At 45.7% G+C, this 14,800-nt stretch overlaps 1 pseudogene; it reads left to right on the top strand.

Annotated features, from left to right (window-relative positions):
• Positions 1-10,672: 10,672 nt before the first annotated feature.
• Positions 10,673-11,994, top strand: LOC110591600 (annotated as a pseudogene).
• Positions 11,995-14,800: the final 2,806 nt, after the last annotated feature.

Raw genomic sequence — 14,800 nt, 5'->3', positions numbered from 1 at the left:
CAATGATATACTTAGGAAGGTTATCTTAACAAGAGATTTCCTGACACTCACATGAATAAATGCATGTACACATCTGAATAGATTTAAGGATGCAAGCTTGCTCCAGAACTCTTTGCTAAAAGGGGGCTTGCACGGGAGATACAAAACACCAATTACTTTGCAGGCTCAATCTTAAGCAATTTAGCATTATTTTAAAAGCCCTCGTCATAACAAAAAACAAGCCAGGCTTTGCCGAAGCTCTGCCAAGGCTCAGCCCCCTCCTCCAGTCAGCCCACCGCCGTGGGATTTTGGAAGGTTAGTCGCAAGCGTGGACAAGACAACTGCGATTCGAGCTGTTCTCTCGGAATTAATATGTTTTGAAGTCGAAAGCCCAGCAAGTGGCAGTGCTAATCAAGCAAGTGACAGTATTAATCTCCTTTGGCTCAGCTCAAAATAGGATATGCCACAGGTAACCCCGAGTCCTTCCCTCCCCTTCTCAAGCCGTTAGCTGAACATGGTATTTCTTTCTGCTGCCGGCACCACCAGCAGCACAATTCAAACGGGGAGAGAACACACGTGACAAGAACAGCTTACTTACTAACTCCATCTGGGAATTTCTGTGCTCACCTATGGCTGATTTTAAGGCATTCTCCCAATTTACCAAAAGTCACAAGAGGATAGCCTGCAACCAATTATCCTGCATGTGTCTTAGAAGGATGATTGGCTAAGAACATTAGTATTTAAATTTAAATTGTGTGTTACAATGACGGAAGAGAGGCTTATGCTGAGGGAAGTTTCATAGAGTGATTTAAATATGGATGAGTTGTTGGGAAAACACAGGTGCTGCTATTCTGTGGAGTAGCTCAGCCACGATAAGGTGCCACGAATGAACTAGAACTGAAGTGTCAGATCTCTTGAGACTTGGCTGAGCTCTGCCATGAAGGAAGGGTGGAAAGAACAAACCCACTATGAACGTGGGAGTCGTTCTCTAGAGATTACCTAGTGATCACAAATCTAAGGTCTATAATCACTTATCAAAATGAAGAAATGTCCCTCAACTCTAATGTCCACCCCTTAAAACTCCAAGCGCCCCTTAATTTAAAGGCCAACAGCCTGGCAATTTCCCTTTTAAAGGTTCTTCGCTATTTCATGCACACGCCCATGTGCCCTCCTTTCCAGGTTTGTAAGAATCTTTAGAATTCTTCTATCCACGTTTGCAAGAATCCAGAGTCATTTCTTTGAGCATCTTACGGAGAACAGGAATGGAGGTGCAGGACATCACTTCCTTTGCCAGATTCCAGCTCTCATCAAGCACAGAGCCTGAATCTTCACTGCTTATTTTCCAGACCTGAAAGGCATCCTTATTTCTCTTCTTCCTGGATCCAGCCCACATGCTTCAGGATGACGCTGCGTCCTCTCCTTCTGAGTTGCAGATTCTAGCACAAGTCTCAGGATCTATAGTCCCTTTGGACAAGGAAGTTAAGGAAAAAATTACCTTGAATGTACTTTCCCACACTCCTCCACTGGGCAGAACTCAATCAAGCCAGTGAACACCTGGCCCAGGGACAGCCAATCAGCGGGCTGACCAGCGACCTGAGCCAGAATCTCAGCAGCAGGGGACTTGGGGAGGACGGTGAGTTCAAAGAAGGACAGTAAGATGCAATCTGGAGATGGAACTGGATGGTTGGACGAAGTAACACATGCTGTTTTCACAACACACACTACAGAGTGTAACGTTTGCCAGGACTTCTGGGCCTGGGGGAGGCACGGGAGCTAGTGACATAAAATTACAAAGGCTGAATACCGAATAAGCCCCCAAAAGAGAGTGCGAGTGGCCCAACGGGTGGAAGAAAGAGGGAAGGACTGACATGCCTACTGTCAGGGTGAGGTGTGGCCTTTCCCAGGCTCCTGTGTCTGCGTATCCTACAAGAAAACCCTAAATACTTAAAGTAACACGAGTGAGTCAGTCCTCTTCAAACCAAAGTGCCCGAGGAGGACGTTAATTAAATGGTATTTAAATTAATAGTGAAGAGTAAAAAAGGTGTCAAAACTAATTTACAACTGAATTATCATTATATAATTATTTGTATATTAGTATCTTAAATACTTTCCCTTTAAAAAATTCCATTTCTTTTTTTTAATTTAAATTCAATTAATTAACATATAGCATATTATTAGTTTCAGAGGTAAAGTTTAGTGATTCATCAGTTGCGTATAACACCCAGTGCTCATCACATCATGTGCCCTCCTTAATGCCCATCACCCAGTTACCCCATCCCCCCACCCACATCCCTCCAGCAACTGTTTGTTTCTTATGATTAAGGGTCTCTTATGGTTTGGCTCCCTCTCTGATTTCATCTTGTTTTATTTTTTCCCTCCCTTCCCCTGTGATCCTCTATCTTGTTTCTTAAATTTCACGTATGAGTGAAATCATATAATTGTCTTTCTCTGATTGACTTATTTCGCTAAGAATGATAATTATACTTTATATATATTGATAAATATCCCTTTTACATAATGCAATTCTAGGCCCAGAACTAATCTCACTGTTAAGGAGTAACCAGCTTACGTAATGTGTATGAATTTCCGTGGATTGTCTTTCACTCCAGTTATATCTAAAATGGTCTGGTGGAAAAAGGAGAGATAATAGGGCCCCGCTGTATTTTAATAAAGGTAACTGACATGCAACTAGTGTTGATTGCTTGTGATGACTGCTTTTGAGAGACTGAATATATAAACAGACAATGACCCGAGTATATGTATAAAAATAGAACTCTTGGGCGCCTGGGTGGCTCAGTCGTTAAGCGTCTGCCTTCGGCTCAGGTCATGATCCCAGCGTCCTGGGATCGAGTCCCACATCGGGCTCCCTGCTCGGCAGGAAGCCTGCTTCTTCCTCTCCCACTCCCGCTGCTTGTGTTCCTGCTCTCGCTATCTCTCTGTCAAATAAATAAATAAAATCTTAAAAAAAAAAAATTTAAAAAAATAAAAATAAAAATAGAACTCTGCAGCAACCAGCCCAAGAAACTAACCCATTACCTGTGTAACCAGCCCAGGAAGCTAGCCTGCTCTTTGTAAGTCAGACGTGTAGGGAGTCCACCACTATCTTTAATAGCCATCCCATCCAGGAAGCCAAACAATGACTTCTGTAACAATCGGTCCAAAATGGCCAGGACTTGATTAATAACTGGCTAATTTTTTGCCACTTTCAACTTAGGATCAACCAAAACAGTCAAATGCTCACCCCTAACAACATAGAATGCCTTGTCTCCAGTTGGCCCACTCCAGCTTCCCCAGGCCAAGGCCTCCAGTCAGGGCGCCCTGAGCCATCCCTATTTTCCCTGTAAATCTTTCCCACTCCTCAGTGGGTTGCCTTTGAGTCTCCGCCAAACACAAGTCATGGTGGCTGACTCCCTGACTATAGCAAATCAGGAATCAATAGCCTGTTTTTGTTCTCATTGGGTTGGTCTTGTTTATTTCCACACTTTTATGGATACTTCTAAAAAGAATTCTTTTTTTTTTTTTTTAAGATTTTATTTATTTTTTTGTCAGAGGGAGAAAGAGATAGAGAGAGTGCACAAGCAGGGGGAGCAGGCAGAAGGAGAAGGAGCTGAGCAAGGAGCCCGATGCGGGGCTCTCCTGGGATCATGACCTGAGCCGAAGGCAGACATATAACTGACTGAGGCACCCAGGCGCCCCTAAAAAGAATTCTTACAAAAACAAGCAAAACAGTAAAGCAAAGAAGGTCAAGATGAGGTGACTGTGACTAGCATACCCGGATATAAGAACCTCGAGTGCTATCCTCTGTGCCATTTTGTCTGAAAGAATGACTTGTGTCCAAATCCATCCTATGTGTGCATACGTTTAGGAGTCGTTTCTGTAAAACACTGTTTCCACAGTGTGTCATCTCCTCATCAAAACTTCCAACGTGCTTCCAAATGATACGATGAAAGGATTTATAAAAAAAAAAGTTGGGCCAACATAGAACCCCCCCTCCCCCCGCCAAGTCATCACAAAAATTAGAAATAGAAGGACTGCAGAAGACGTCCTTACTCTATCTTCCGAATTTCTTTTAAAGAGTCTATTAAGAAACATGAAACTAATATTCCAACAAAAGAGGGAAAAAGAAAGACCAGAGCCACATGTCAACAACTCCCCATTTCTTACTGAATCTCAAGCCATGTCCCTTAATGCCCCGCTGTGGGGTTTCTTCATGTACTAGCTGCCCAGGGGTGATGGTACCCCAGGAAGGGGAAAAGAGCAAAGGACCATGGCAACAGAGAAAAGGTGCTAAAATAACAAAAGCAACACAATTTTCCTCCCAGGAATCGTCACTCGTGGAAGGAATGAGTACACAGGAATCCAGATGTGGAAATTAAGCAAAAAGCCTCGCAAAGGGGAAACTGCAAAGAAGCAAGCCCATTGCAGGTAAATTAGTTATCCAAGGATGGCAGGTAGTTAAAACCCAAGCACACATCCCACCAATGGTCTGTGGGTCTAGTTCTGCTGAGAAACGTACTTTTCACAATATGCCTTGAACCTGTCTGCAAGAATTACCTGAGAAGCAGAAAGATGGCATTTTAAATTTTAGTGACACATTAATGAACAAGGTAATACTCTTGACAGATAGAGAGAAATGTTCCCCACATCAAGCTAAGCAAGAGCTCCCCAGATCAAAATACAAGCCGTGTAACCGGCCTTGGCAGGCCCACCGCGCACCAGAGCGGCTCATCAGAGGCCACATGGACACTGACATATTTACTACTTGCACTGTCCTTGGCAGATGACTGCCAGAAGATTCAAGCCTTTGTCTGGGAGTCGAGGGTTAATAGGATTCCTTAACTGCAGGATCAGTTATAATAAGGTCCTACCTTTGTAAAAGCGGTGCTTCTTCAAGCTTAGTAACTGATCTTCCGGTTTGCAATGGTATAATCTCGGAGGTCAACGATTCAATGTACAAAGCAAGAACACAAGGGGGTGTAGGTTTCCCATGTAGTAGGGTATTTTATGGTCACGAACATGTCCCCAGACACGTTCTGTGTCATCTTCGGCCAATCGCCAGAGCCGGGGGCGGGGGCGGGGAGGGTGGCCTAGAGCCCCCACCCCTGCAGGCTTCTTCTCATGGTGGTCAGGCCTCCTGAAGACAGCTTGAGCAGTAACTAGCTCAGGGTCACTGTTAGGGGTTGAATTGTGTCCCTCAAAAATTCATGTTTAGATCCTAGCCCCCAGCACCTCTGAATGTGACCTTATTTAGAAATAGAGTCATTACAGATGTAAACTGTTAAGATGAAGCCATTAGGGTGGGCCCTAATCCATTACTGGTGTTCTTATAAAAGCGGGAAATTTGGACACACAGACATGCATACAGGGAGAAGGCCATGTGAAGACAAAGAGACCGAGAAAGACAGACACTACATGGAATCACTTACATGTGGAATCTAAAAAAATAAATGTCAGACTCATAGAAACAGAGCACAAAAGTGATCGCTAGGGGCTGGGAGGCTGGGGAAACAGGGAGAGGTTGGTCAAACTCCCAGCTCTAAGAAGGTCTGAGGGTCTCGTGTCGCGTGGTGACTACAGCTGACAACACTGTACTATATAAGTGAAATTTGCTTTAAGAGAACTTAAGTTTCTCTCACACAAAAAATAGATAGAGGAGGTGTTGGATGTTAGATGTTAATCAAGCCAATGGGGGGAATTCTTTCGATGTATATGTGTATCAAGTCATCACAGTGTATGCTTCAAAGATCTTACAATTTTCTATGTTAATTATATTTTGATAAAACTGGAAAAAAAAAATAAAGTCAGAGGAGGGGTGATGCTTCCACAAGCTGAGCAGACCACCAGAAGTGGGGGGGTGGGCAGAGTTTCCCCCACAGCATTGGAAGAACCAGCCATGCTGACCCTTGACCTCCACACTCCAGGCTCCTGATTCCCGACACAATACCTTTCTCCTGTTGCAGCCACCCAGTTTTGGGGTGCTTTGTTACAGCAACAATCTCCTTTGTCACTCTTTCAAACATCATCTCAACTCCCAGTCACCAGCCACATCACCACTGGTACAAACCCTTGACCTGGAGTGAAAATTGAGACTTTCCATAAGTTTCCAGCACATTCTTCTTTGGTATATTCTGTCAACCCATCAGCTCTTCTTATACTCAGAAACTGCTCATTTCATATTCTAAAACATTAACTTGTATTTCAGCTAAGGTGCTATGGTCACTGGAATGTCAAAAAGCAAGTGATTCTGGACTATGATATTTTCTTGCTTAAGGCCATTGGTTTGTAAAGCATTCTAATTAAGGAATCAAGAGAAGAACTACAGAGAACAAGGAAGTGAGAGAAAAATGTAAGGAAATTCTAAACAGCTGCTCTTTTCACCCATCAGATCCCCATGAAAATGGAACATTAAGCAGCCACCTATTGATGGTTCCTCTAAAATCCAAGATGGGGGTCCTGAAAGCGTTCTCTCCACCCAGTGGTATCAGCAGCCAATTCTCAGGCCCTACCTCAGACCTACTAAATCGGAAGGGGTGGGGTCCAATTCCTGTGATGGAACAAGTCTTCCAGGTGCTCTGATGCCTGCTAAGGCATGAGAACCACTCCTACACTCAAAGCCAGGAGGCAACTCCGTTCCAGCTGATTGCAAATTCAATTAAGAATGCCCAAGAACGTTGTGTTAAGAAGGATGCTGAAGCAGACTCTGAGCTCTGATTTTAAAAGGAGGACTCTCTTGGGCGACAAAGAGAAGGGGACAGGAGCTGGAAAGCCACCTGCCAGCCATCCCATGAGTCTCACCATGAGTCCTTAGCTACCACCACTGCATTGTTCTTCATATCAATGATTCCAGATAAAAAATGTCCCAAATTTCTGAAGTGACTTGGACCCTATATATACTGACATAAAAATAAAAAGAAGAAATAAATAAAAAGCTTGCTTTCGGTTCTGAGACAAAACTCGAAATAAGTACCTGATAGCAGTGCTCTTTCTTCTACTGAATATTTATTTCCCCCTTTTCTCGCCATACTTTGCTTCTCTTTCAGGATGGCATTATTTTGGTGATGGGATAAGAGAAATGGAGTTGCACTTCACCTAATTCAGGAAAACAATGTACAAAATTTGAACTCATAGGATCGTTGAAGTCAAAAGTTACTATTTTCACTGCATTTACATGATAAAGGATATTCTTTGGTTTTTAAAAGGATTTACAAAAGAGTTCTTCAGAAGATTATATTCCTCTGAGGTATTTCCTTTCTGATTTATTTTTTTAACTTTTCAGAATTTATTTATTCTTCTTAAGTAGGCTCCAGGCCCAATGTGGGGCTCAAACTCAAGACCCTAAGATCAAGAGTCACATGCTCTACTGACAGAGCCAGCCAGGTGCCCCTGATTTGGTTTATTTTTCAAAATCACCTACTGCTTCCTGTTATTTTCAAACCTGAATTCCTGGGATCGGGGACTACAGCCAGAGGACAGCCCACCAGCGAACCTTCTCTTCCCCACCTGCCCACAACCAGCACCCCCTTAGGGTCAGGTGGAGTCACTCATCCTCCGCTGTCTCTCAAAGTGCTTTCCTTTATCATACCCAATGCCCTGCCCTCCCCCACACTCAGGTAACATCTTCCCTTCCTTTGGACCCCTGCCCTGGCCCCTTTGCCTCCCCACCTCCTTTCCTGTCCAACCCAAACTTGGGTGCCTCGTCTCTCAATCTCCTGTGCCTTCTAACCTCTGCCTTTACTTCCCCTAAAGTTGCACACTTCGTCCTATGGGTCTTGCATATTCCAGTCTGCCCCACCCTCCACCCCCAGGGAAGCCACTTCCATCTTCTCTCCCACAGCAGCAAAGCAATGAGTCAATAAATTCAGTGTAAGAACAGATTCCTTCCTGGGAGAAGGCGGCCAGTTCGTTCCTCTCCTATTCCTTCCTGGGAGGCTTGCATGCAAATTTCTTACCTGTGAAGGGTCATTCCCAGCCTCAGGGAAGCCGGAATGATCTGGGAACCCCAGAGAATATACACGACATGCACAGATTGAAAAACTAGGAAATCTGGATTCTGCCACTCAGCAGCCCCTAATGAAGTATGTGGCCAGGGGCACTGTATCTCTGGCCTGCGCATGGGCCATAGGATCTCCATCACCATTCTTCTTAGGAGTAATTCACATGAGGATCCACTAAACCGGCTTAAAGCATTAACCAACCTCAGCACAATCTCAATGGTCTTATTAATCTTTTGCTCTGTCCTCCTAAGATATTCCTCTGATCCTTGTATTTTCTAGTACAAATGACAGGAGGCATCTTTATCTTATTTATAGCTCTAAATAAATTGGTATGAGCATCAACCAAACATACTTATTTTATTTCCCAAGAAATATACTCCCAGAAAATGTCAAGGAAATGATCTTTGAAAAATGCACATCCGAATGCAATATAAAATATTTAAGGGAATGACTGTGCTCTTGGTTTCCATTTTCTGTTAGATTATTCTACAGACTCTTGTAAAAGTAAAGTCAGTGCTTTTAAAGGCGGAAAATGGCCAGAAGTTAAGAAAAGCCTTCAAAGCCCCAGGGTTCTCCTTGATTTCACTTTTACTTTCAGCATTTTGCCTTGAATGAACAACCTCAAATAACGGAGATATTCAAAAATTGACGGACAGTACTTAGCAAAGTAAAACTCAGATAAATATGGTGAGAACCAAGCCACTCACCAATGGCTTGAAAATTCATGGCTGCACTTGGTGCTTCTTGACAAGGTGTCTCTTGCTGCCACTTCCAGTGCGTTCTTCCCATTCATCCACCTTCCCGAAAGTCTCTGCCCTGAATCATGTGGGCAACAAAAAGAATTCCAGAAAAGATTACTATTTAAGTCTCACCATAAATCCATTCAATTTAGTTGGCCAGGGAGTGGATAGTCACGTAGGTTAACTCATGTAACCCCCCAACAATCCTGGGAGGCAAGTACCATCTTATCCGCCTTCTAGGATAAAGTAACAGAAGCACAGGCAAGTCAAATATGTGGCTCAACACAGCACAGGAGTGGCCAAGCCAGAGTCAGACCTGCCTGACCCCAGAGCCTGGGTGCTCAGCCACCCTGATACACTACCCCAACTACCATCAATCCACAGGCACTGATATTGGTCTCATAAATGATGTGTTAAGTGAAAATTTTCAAGGAACTGAAGTTCATCAAACTCATCTGTAAATTGCATTGGTACAAATGGCTATCAGGCAGAGCAGAAAGGTGGGGCTCATAAAAAATGAGGACTTCCTCAGGATCTATCTCTAAGAGTGGCGCAGGGAGGATGAGAGCCCCCAAGGGGACACACCAAGACCAAGTCGTATGGTCCAGGCAGTGAAGGGAGACCTGTGCAGGCAGCTCTGCAGTAGCCCCCTGCTCACAGCTCATGGATGGCCATCTGGGGGCACAGCTAGAGGACAAGAGCACAGACTGGGGCAGCTGTGAGATGACCTAACTCCAACCCTCCTCTACCCACCTGGACAGACCCTCTCTAGATACGTGGGAAACTGAGGCTCCTATGTCAAGACATTGTGCATTGGCCTCTTATCATTGGGACCAAGAATGTCCAATGAGGTCCAGCCATCACCAGAGCAATGGCACCCCCAGCTAGCTTCTGAGGTCTGCCGTGCTGGCCACGGCTCTCGCTGGCTGGACTGCCATTTGCTTTGGGTCCAATCCAGTGCACAGCAGAGATGTTCTGAGCTCAGGCCCCGGGCTCAAGACAGCAGATCTCCGGGTGGACCGCTGGTGTTCTGTGCAGGAAGCCCAGACACGGGGGTGGTAACTGCAGGCATTTCAGTTGTCATCAAATAATATCAAAAATGGCTCCCGTAAGTGCAATTAGGGACCAAATCATCATGATGGCTGCTAGACATAAGCTCTCCATGGTGACATTAAAAGTATTCAAGCTACACAGATTGGCTGAAATATTTTTTAAAACATCCTACAGGAAGAGGGTACAAGAATCCATCGATGCCTGAACGCTTTCCCTTGGGGAAGATGTGTGACAATAGCCCTAAACCACCCGCGACCCATGGTAGGGCCCTGGACCTGGAGGATTTTGTTTGTCTGATGCTGGCTGTCAGGGTGAGAGCATTTGCCTCCACAGCCTTGGCATTTGCCTCAAGCCTCCTTCTGCCCAGTGGGGAGTCAGAACACCTAAGGGGCAGGAGCTGGGACTTCATTAAGTTCACAGAACAGCTTAATGAACACTTTGGAACCTGCTGGCAAATTAAGGCTATTTCAATAAAGGTCTTGTGTGGGACCGAAACTGGTTTGAGAATTGCTATAACAAAAACCAAGAAGCAAAATGTCAAGGCCCTGAGCTGCCTCAGACTTCTTTAGCTGCTACCCAAATCAACCAAGAAGAACCCAAGAGATGCACATGACCAAACAGGCGTAGGTCTGTTTTGGCCATGCCTGTGCCTATAAGCTTCATGGGGGAAGATATAGGGCAAGTTTCCTCAGCTCCAGAGAAGCCCCTAAAGCTAAAGACAGCTCCCTCCACCCCCCCATGGAGTCACCAGAAGAAACCCCCCCAAAGCCAGGAGGTCACATTCAAGGTCGCAGCACGGGAACATGGACTGGACAAAAAACAATTTCAAAACAGAACTGCTTCTCCCTGGTTGACCCTACATATTAAGCCGCCAACCCCAAATAAGGGGCGAGGCGTGGACGCCGGTCTCTGTTCCACAGGATGCGTCTTGTTAAAGTTGTCAAGAATAAGGCTCACTTCAAGAGATACCAGGTGAGGGGCGCCTGGGTGGCTCAGTCATTAAGCGTCTGCCTTCAGCTCAGGTCATGATCCCGGAGCCCTGGGATCGAGCCTTGCATTGGGCTCCCTGCTCAGCAGGGAGCCTGTTTCTCCCTCTCCCACCCCCCCTGCTTATGTTCCCTCTCTCGCTGTCTCTCTCCCTCTGTCAAATAAATAAATAAAATCTTAAAAAAAAAGAGAGAGAGATACGAGGTGAAATTTAGAAGAGGAGAGGGTAAAACTGATAACTATGCTTGGAAACGCTTGGTAACTCAGGATCAAAATAAGTCCAGCACACCTATATACAGGATGATAGTTCGGGTGACCAACAGAGCCATCAACTGTCAGATCGCTTATGACCCTAGAGAAGGAGACATGATAGTCAGTGCAGCTCATGCTCATGCACTCCCAAAGTATGGTGTGAAGGCTGGCCTAACCGGTCATGCTGCGGCATATTACACCGGCCCGCTGCTGTCTTCTCAGTAGGTTTGGCATGGACGAGATCTATGAAGGCCAAGCGGAGGTGAGTGGAGATGAATATGATGTGGACAGCACTGACGGTCAACCTGGTGGCCTCGCCTGCTATTTTCTTTAAGGATTGTTTTATTTATATATTTGAAAGAGAGAGCACATAAGCGGTGGGGAGGGGCAGAGGGAGAGGAAGAGAGAGAATCCTGAAGCAGACTCCCCGCTGAGTGCAGAGCCCAACGCGAGGCTCCATCCCAGGACTCCAAGATCATGACCTGAGCCCAAGTCAAATGCTTAACCGACTGAGCCACCCAGGCGCCCCACCCCCCCCAACTGTATTTGGATGCAGAGCTCGCCAGAATTGCGACCGGGAATAATGTTTTGGAGCTGTGGAAGGAGGCCTGTCTATCCCTCACGGCACCTAACGATTCCCTGGTTATGACTGGGAAAGCAAGGTATTCAATGCAGAAGGACATCGAAGCACATCATGGGTCAGAACATTGCAGATTATATGCGTTGCCTCATGGAAGAAGATAAAGATGCTTACAAGAAACAATTCTCTCAATACACAAAGAACAAGGTAACTCCAGACATGGGGGAGGAGACATAGAAGAAAGCTCACACTGCTGCAAGAGAATCCAGTCCATGAGAAGAAGCCTAAGAAAGGAGTTAAAAACAAGAGGGGGAACCATCCCCAAATGGCTCTTACCCAGAGGAAAGATTGGGTAGCTCAGAAGAAGGCAAGCTTCCTTAGAGGTCAGGAGCAGGCTGTTGAGAGCTAATAAACCAAACCGCAATTTTCTGTGAAGATTTTTCAGATACAGACAATAATTATTCACCAAGCCAAAAAATAAAAATAAGAAAGGAAAGAAGAAAGAAGCTCTTTTCCTCTTCCCCAAGATGAGTGTAGTCCAAAATCCCCATGAGAAGCAAAGAGGAGTCTCAGAATTCTGGGTCCCTAAAGTGGGGAAGGAGAAAAGTAGGTAGTCCTCAAAACCCAGCTTCAGGATTTCCTGCTCTTTCAGGGTGTTTGCTTAAACCAAGTTCCCTGGGTGCCCCCTTTATATCCAAGACCCTGCCTTAGTCTCCATCCTGACCTGCTTTCATTATACTGGGACGTATGTAGAAAAAGCACAGCATTTCAGGAAAAAGGCGAAAGGCACACAGAACAAAGGAGGGTCCCAGAGACTCAGCCAGTGTGTGTCCACGAAGAACGTTGGCCTGAGGAACATGGCACACTGTGGGCCAGAACCTTCAGGTCAGGAGCTCACGGGAGACACAAACTGGTTTTCTGTTGAACTTCCACAGAGCTCCCAGAACTGCGCCAGGGGTCTGACCATTCAACGGCCTCCAAAGCCCATGCCACGGAGGACACAAGCCAAGACGTCACGGTCACGCGTGCAGATTTGCAAATCCCAAATCCTGATCTGGAGGACAGAGCTGAATATATGTATCGGTCAATCCCGGGGAAAATGCCCTTCCCCTGTTCAGACCACTTTGGAAAAGACCTTGAAAGAGAAGAGGCTTGTTGGAACTAAGTGCTGCCAGACAAGAAAACCCGGACTCGCTGAGGTGGCCTAACATCACAAAAGTTTCCTTGCTCAAGTGGGTCAGAGCCGCTCCCCCATCTTGCGGCTATGTACGTCACCTAGAGCATGTCCAGAAAGGTGGCCACAGCCAGGGAAGAGAGGACAAGAGGGTCACACGGGATGGCGTAACTGCTTCTTCCCACACCTCTTGCCAGTGCCATGGCCCAGCCTACCTGCAGGGAAGGAAGCCTGGGTAAGTGGGGAACAGTAAGCCCTCTGGATATGGTCTGTGTAGGGGACTGGTCATGAAGCCCGTGCTCCCAAGCTGTCCTCTCTGCCTCCCACTTGCACACCTGAGTTCCCACAGAGGGTCCTTCTGTGTGGGATTACAGTCCTTCTGGATTATACATGCCGCCTGCAAGGGATGAAATGTAGTGTTATTATCAATGCCACTTTGAGGTACTGATCTGTGAGAAGCAATTCTAAAAATCCAGAAATCATTCCTGACCAAGGTCAGGGTCCAGGAGATAGAGATGGGTAAGGAAATCCACAAAGAGCTAGAATGAGAAAAGATGAATGTGAAAAAGAAAAGAAATTAATGCGAATATGAGCCTAATCAGGGTCAAGACAGGAAATGAGCAGCTAACCCCGCACAGGGGTACCAACGTCAGAGGCTGGTGAGTGCAGGGCCAGGGGAGAGGTGGTAAGGAAGCAACCAAAGGAGCTGGAGGAACAGGGGAGACCCGGACGCCTGCTCTCCTGAGCAGAGACCCGTGAGCATCACCATGAGGACCCGATGCGGGAAGAACAGGGCATAATCATGCGTGCCTCTAACGGGAAACCCAAGGACCTCAATCATGAGTTCAGTTCTAACTTCTCAGACCTCCCGCACAGCAAACCCTGCCACCCAGATCCACTCCCGTGCCTGCCCACACCTCCTTGCCTGCACTGGTCTCCACTGTTCACCCCAAAGGAAAGAAGGAATCTACCAGAACCCTTCCTCTGAGCTGGTTCCTGGATTCCTGGTCCTGTGCCTGTCCCCTGTTCTCATGCTCTAGCATGAGAGCGAGGTCTGTCTTTTCACTTGTTTAATTGCCTAGAGAATGGGTCTTAAACTTGACCTTTCCTTGGAGTTCTTTCTCTCCGTCTGAGATCTTGACTTTTTCTTAAACCACTTCAAGGAAGTGCTCTGCATCCTGCTCTGCCTGCCTTACTTTAGACATCGGATAAAACCTCGATTCTCAGCATGAGGACATTTATCCCAACACGTCATTTTTTGAAAAAGGTTAAAGCAATTGAAAGGAGCCTTTCCCCTGATATCAAAGCCATAGACTTAGATGATTTTTTTAGGCCAAAAGAAACCCACCGTAAAAAAAAAAAAAAAAAAGAAAAGAAAAAGAAAAAAAAGCATTGCCTAAAAAGGAAACCTCCTGCTGCTTTTTCTTAGCCCTGAAAATTACTAGTTCACAAGGTGAATCTCCCCATGAATAAACTCAATACGGATGGGGAAATAAATCATTTGACTGTCTACATTTTTCCTTTGTGACAGTCATCTTGTTGAAAAAGGCCATTATTTTTTGTGCTAATGGAAGTGTCTTGCTAGGTAAGACTCATACGCTCCCTAAAATGTATAGAAAATTTCATCTTTCCATGCATTTTATTCTTTTTAGCTAATAACTTTCTGCAGAAGTGCCCCAAATTAGGTTACAGGTATAAATAGCTACATTTCAGAGATACGAGTATTGAAAAACCTTACTGACGTCACCTTCAAATGACCTTGACATAGTCTTGTCCTCTCAGTGCTTCAGATCCTATACCAAGCGAGTCAATGAACCACCAGCCTTCCAGGGATGGGTCTCCCCTTAACAACCACATGTCCCAGACTGTCCTTTTTTCCCCCCCCGGACTACATGTCCAAACCAGCTGCCCTACCACTTTATTTGGGAAATATGCCCATCAGAGCTCCAGCCAGGTTGGATAACGATCAGAACGCTCTGGTACCCCATCAGGAGGCAGCCTTTCCGGTGGGGCAGCCCCCATGCCGTACCCCTGGCTATGG

This window comes from Neomonachus schauinslandi, chromosome 7, assembly GCF_002201575.2.
Source record: "Neomonachus schauinslandi chromosome 7, ASM220157v2, whole genome shotgun sequence".
Taxonomy (NCBI): Eukaryota; Metazoa; Chordata; class Mammalia; order Carnivora; family Phocidae; genus Neomonachus; species Neomonachus schauinslandi.
Note: the sequence above shows the minus strand (reverse complement) of the source record. Positions and strands in the feature narration are given on the sequence as shown.